The sequence below is a fragment of the Lithobates pipiens genome, unplaced genomic scaffold (genome assembly GCF_037356315.1).
Source record: "Lithobates pipiens isolate NorthernLeopardFrog02 unplaced genomic scaffold, aLitPip1_a1.2 Scaffold_13, whole genome shotgun sequence".
Taxonomy (NCBI): Eukaryota; Metazoa; Chordata; class Amphibia; order Anura; family Ranidae; genus Lithobates; species Lithobates pipiens.
This window is the reverse complement of record NW_027507718.1, coordinates 6,966,504-6,972,503: the sequence shown is the minus strand read 5'-3', so window position 1 is coordinate 6,972,503 and position 6,000 is coordinate 6,966,504.

Genomic DNA, 6,000 nt, shown 5'->3' with positions numbered 1-6,000 from the left:
CAGTCTCTGGTCATTCTTTGTAGTCACAGCCCCAGTCTCTGGTCATTCCCTGTAGTCGCAGCCCCAGTCTCTGGTCATTCCCTGTAGTCGCAGCCCCAGTCTCTGGTCATTCCCTGTAGTCGCAGCCCCAGTCTCTGGTCATTCCCTGTAGTCGCAGCCCCAGTCTCTGGTCATTCCCTGTAGTCGCAGCCCCAGTCTCTGGTCATTCCCTGTAGTCGCAGCCCCAGTCTCTGGTCATTCCCTGTAGTCGCAGCCCCAGTCTCTGGTCATTCCCTGTAGTCGCAGCCCCAGTCTCTGGTCATTCCCTGTAGTCGCAGCCCCAGTCTCTGGTCATTTCCTGTAGTCGCAGCCACAGTTTCTGGTAATTTCCTGTAGTCACAGCCAGAGTCTCTGGTCGTTTTCTGTAGTTGCAGCTGCAGTCTCTGGTCATTCCCGGTAGTTGCAGTCACAGTCTCTGGTCATTTCGCAGTCTCTGGTTATTCCCTGTAGTCGCAGCCCCAATCTCTGGTCATTCCCTGTAGTCGCAACCGCAGTCTCTGGTCATTTCCTGTAGTCACAGCCACAGTCTCTGGTCATTCCCTGTAGTCACAGCCACAGTCTCTGGTCATTTCGCAGTCTCTAGTCATTCCCTGTAGTCACACCCGCAGTCTCTGGTCACTCCCTGTAGTCGCAGCTGCAGTCTCTGATCATTTCCTGTAGACACAGCCGCAGTCTCTGGTCATTCCCTGTAGTCGCAGCCGCAGTCTCTGGTAATTTCCTGTAGTCGCAGCCACAGTCTCTGGTCATTCCCTGTAGTTGCAGCCGCAGTCTCTGATCATTTCCTGTAGTCACAGCCGCAGTCTCTGGTCATTCCCTGTAGTCATAGCCGCAGTCTCTGGTCATTTTCTGTAGTCGCAGCCGCAGTCTCTGGTCATTCCCTGTAGTTGCAGCCGCAGTCTCTGGTCATTCCCTGTAGTTGCAGCCGCAGCCTCTGATCATTTCCTGTAGTCGCAGCCGCAGTCTCTGGTCATTTCCTGTAGTCGCAGCCGCAGTCTCTGGTCATTCCCTGTAGTTGCAGCCGCAGTCTCTGATCATTTCCTGTAGTCACAGCCGCAGTCTCTGGTCATTCCCTGTAGTCATAGCCGCAGTCTCTGGTCATTTTCTGTAGTCGCAGCCGCAGTCTCTGGTCATTCCCTGTAGTTGCAGCCGCAGTCTCTGATCATTTCCTGTAGTCACAGCCGCAGTCTCTGGTCATTCCCTGTAGTCACAGTCGCAGTCTCTGGTCATTTTCTGTAGTCACAGCCGCAGTCTCTGGTCATTCCATGTAGTCGCAGCAGCACTCTCTGGTCATTTACTGGCTATGTGTTGTCAACAATGCAACTGCTATGTTTAGTTAGAGGTAGGTGGTCAAGGGGTGGTTCTGTTTAATCATCCCCTTTGAGTCCTCGTTCACATTGACTGCGGCTTTGAAATTGTGCACCTTCATCTGAAATTGCATGATTTCAAAACCGCATGTGAGCGTGACTTCAGGTGTGACTTGGAAGACATCTGGCGGCTTCATGCACAGATGTCTATGCAAGTCGCACCTGAAATCACCAAAAGTTGTACAGGAACCACTTTTTCAAATCAGTGCGGCATTTGAAGATGGCCATTCCCAGCAAAAGGGTGCGACTTGCCATGCAATTTGACAGGTCAAATTGCACAAGTTGCTCCAATGTGAACAGGGGCTTAGGCTTGATTCACACTAAAGCGTTTTTTTGATGCATTTTGTAGAAATGCAGGGACATTTTTTAACATGGGTTCCTATAGAACATCAATGCATTTTTGTGCCTCTGCATTCTTGGAAAGGGTCAGGGACTTTTTTTTCCAGCAAAATGCAGCGTTTTGCATGTAATAGAATTCAATGGACCAGCATTCCAAATGCAATGTACCCCATGCTCATTCACATGGGGGGCCGGAATCTGGGGGACCCGACAACCACTGGACAAAGGTTGTCGGGAAGAGGCCCTTGTCCCCCTCAACATGGGGGCAAGGTGCTTTGGGGTGGGGGGGCACAGAGCCCCCCTGCCCCAAAGCACCCATCCCCCCCATGTTGAGGGCATGCGGCCTGGTATGGTTCAGGAGGGGGGTGCGCTCGCTTATCCCCTCCCTTTCCTGACCTTCACGCCAAAATTGTAAAAAAATGGCATGGGGGTCCCCCAAAATCCATTCCAGACTCAAGGGGACCCCACGCTGTTTTTTTCTCTCAATTTTTTTTTCTTTTAGCCGGCAATTTTTTATTTTTACATTCAGCAGGAAGCCCTCTGACAACTGATGATTCATCGATTGTTAAGGACGTGGTGGCCAGCTTCCCGGCCCACTCCTTAGCAACTAGCTATATACAGTGTAAAAAATAAAAATAAAAAAAAAAGGCAAAAAGCAAATTGCGGTAAAATTGCGGCAAAAATACGTGTCCAAAAACGCAGCAAGCGCCATAAAAAGCACTGTAGAAATGTTCAAAAGCAACATGCTTAGATGTGAATCAAGCCTTAGGCCATTCTTATACCCAATCTGGTCATGCCCACTACGCTCTGCAGCATGCTCAGCAGAATTTATTTTTCAACTGTATCCCAGGAGGACTGGGATTTTGTCACACTGCTGTAATCTCTAGCAACCAATTAGTGAGCAGTAATGATAGGCAGTAATCTATCACTACCAATCAGGGAGCAGTAATGTGCAGAAACCTCTAGCAGCCAATCAGTGAGCAGTAATGATGTGCAGTAACATCTAGCAACCAATCAGCAAGCAGAAATGATGTGCAGTAACCTCTAGCAACTAATCAGTGAGCCGTAGTGTGTGCTGCAACCTCTGGCAACCAATCACAGTCGCTGCTTGATCTGCCGCAGTAAACTGATTTTGAAAATGTTTTCCCAGGGTCCATTTCATTTTAAAGAGGGCCCTGGCTCTCACTGCCCTGCCTCCACACCTCAGTGCCTCTAGGCTCATTCATATAAGATCAGGTCTTCTTGACTTGTCCAGCTGCAGCCACCAGGACAGGAGGAAGCACTGAGCAGAGTGGGAGCAACTGGCTCCTGCCCGCCCACCGGTCCTCTCTATTTCCATTGGCTCCACCTCCTTGCAGTGCCACTTCCCACCTTTGACTGCTGCTTGGGTGAGGAGCTGGACCCACAAAGGTGCTGTTAGCCAGCAGCCTGCCATGAGGACGTAGATGTGGATGATGTTCTGAAGTGCTGCTGCTGCTGTCCATTGACCCAGTCCACCCCGGGTTAGTAAGTGTGTCCCTCTTTCCCTTGTATTCTCCTCTGTCAGGCTAGCTTAGAACTGCAGTGCTGCAGAATTTATTCCAGTCATTCTACTGGTATCTGAGATTGTGGCAACTGCTGGCAAAGTTGGTGATTGAGACGCTGGACTGAGTCTTCCATACTTGCTGTTGTGTTAGCCTGTTAGGCACATGTAGTGATTTGGGATCGTGGGCAGAATATTCCTATGATTCGGCCCGCCACGGTGCCCCGATTCCAAATCACACTGCAATGCTGGCGAAACGCAGCCCATGTGTTTGTGGTCCATTCATTTTTACTGGCACCACAATGTGGTGTCTTTTTGCTGTGATTGTTGAGTTATTTATTTATCAAGCATCCAAAGCCACACTGTGTTTTAGTACCACTAAAAATGAATGGAACACAAACATGTGTGCTGCGTTTTGCCAGCATTGCAGCGTGATTTGGAATTGCGGACAGAATCACAGCGATTCTGCCTGCGATCCCAAGTCGCTACATGTGAACAGTCAGGGCCTAACAGGCTAACACAACAACAACTATGGCAGACTCAGCCTCAGCCTCAGCATATTTTATAGGTACAAGGAAGCCCATGTTTTATTCAATCGTGTCCCTTTAGGCCCCTTTCACACGGGACGGATCCGTGATGATCCCCCCCCCCCCCCCCGTGAACATCCGCTTGCTCAGCAGGGGTTGCTCCGTTGAATTTCAGATCTCCACTCTCCTCTATGGGGAATCGGATGAACACGGACCGTCTGTCCGTGTTCATCCAATTCACTCTGTAGACGGATAGAAAAATAGGATTTTCCTCCGTCTGCAGAATCGGACCATAGCGGAGACGGATGATATCGGGTGTCAGCGGATGTTCATCCGCTGACACCCGCTATCCATAGGGATGCATGTATGTCTGTATTTCATCCGAAAATGGATGGCTGAAATACGGACATACTGTCCGCACGTGTGAAAGAGGCCTAAGACCCTCCCACTATCATGGTTGGCCACACCCACTTATTTGCAGCGGTACGCTGCACGAGACGCAGGACGCTTCCCTATTATGCCCCTCATTCTCAAGCTCAAAAGTTTATAGGTACTTTATGTATGTTAACCCAGGATACCCTAGTATCCTGGGTTAACAAAAAATCTGTGAGTATACAGCCTTCCACAAGATGGTGCCCTTTGCACCCGCCCTGTAAGATTGGCTATTACAGTGCACCATCCTGTGATAGGCAATCCAATGGCAGAGAGCACTGATCCGTCAGTTTTTGTTTTCTGCTCAGCCAGTATCAGGCTGGACAATAGCCAACCTCACTGGGCAATGTTCATAAAAACTGGAAAAAGGCAAAACTCAAATCAGGTTTGATTTTCAAGAGGATCTGAGAAAATAGAATTAAGGATGTGATTGCTTACTATGAGCAGCACATAGCTTTTCCTTTTTCCAGTCTTTATGAATTTGGTGCAATTTGTTTTGTTTAAAAATACTTTTACTTAGTATCTGCTGCTGAAACCCCCCAAGGAGCAAAAAATTATCTACGACCCTGATTAAATGTAACCATATTTCTACACTTATAGGCGCTTCTCTTCTCTTTTAGGCTGCTTACACACTGAGTCGCTTTACAGGTGCTACAGGCTAAAAATAAGCATAGCGCCTGTACAGAGCCTCTCCTCTCACTCTAGTGTGAAAGCCTGAGTGCTTTCACACTGGAGCGGTGCGTTTGCAGGACGGTAAAAATCATCCCTGCAAGCAGCATCTTCGCAGCACTGTAAGAGTGGTGTACACACTGCTCCTAACGCACCCCTGCCCATTGAAACCAATGGCCAGCGCTGCCGAACCGCTGGCAGGTTTTTGCGGGCGGTTTTAACCCTTTTTCAGCTGCTAGCGGGGGTTAAAAATCTACAGTAAGGCGGCGCTAAATATAGCACCTCTTTACTGCCAGCGCCCGCCCGCCCCAGTGTGAAAGAAGCCAAACTCTTCAAGCTTGAAACTTTTAGGTCAAAAGAAGCTCATGTACTTTTTAGAGCTACAAGCGACAATAGGCTCGGGTGTGGATAGGCACAACTGAAAACCATGACATTTTGTTGAATGTTTTGGAGCTTCAAGCTACAAAACACTCAGGTGTCAATGGGTGTGAATGGAGCCAAAGATAGCGCCACTAAAATGACAGTAAAGCACCACTAGCGATGCCCCCAGCGCCTCAGTGTGAAAGCACACTTATACTCAGTTGTGACATGACGCTATTTGTATATCAAGACATCGCTTGTATTGAAGACCATCTGGATCAGGAGCTGGGTTAAAGCCACAAGCGCATTTGATCCCTTGCAATGAGGGATCATTTGAAGTTGGTAAGCGAGCAATTCTGCTGATGGGTGAAGTCAGTGAATTTTAAGGATCACTATGGTGGTGGACGATGTAGAGTGATACCAGGATCCATATATCACATTACTTGTGGACTTTTTAACAATTTGCATAGTTGTTTTGTGTTTAGATTTGTTTAGCGCAACCTGTATGTTTTTTATGTTTATTATTGTGCCTATATCTCACAAGATGTTTGCTGCTTATTCACACAATTTATAATTTGACCACTTTGCGTGGCTTCTTACACGTTTTTTTATTAATATATTTATGTTCCAACGTATTAATATATTTATTGTTATTGATTGTTACACTGCTTTGGTTTATGACACTGCGCTTCTTGGTTTTTTTAACGGTACTGCTCACACATCTGCCACAGTCCTTGTAGCCACAAAA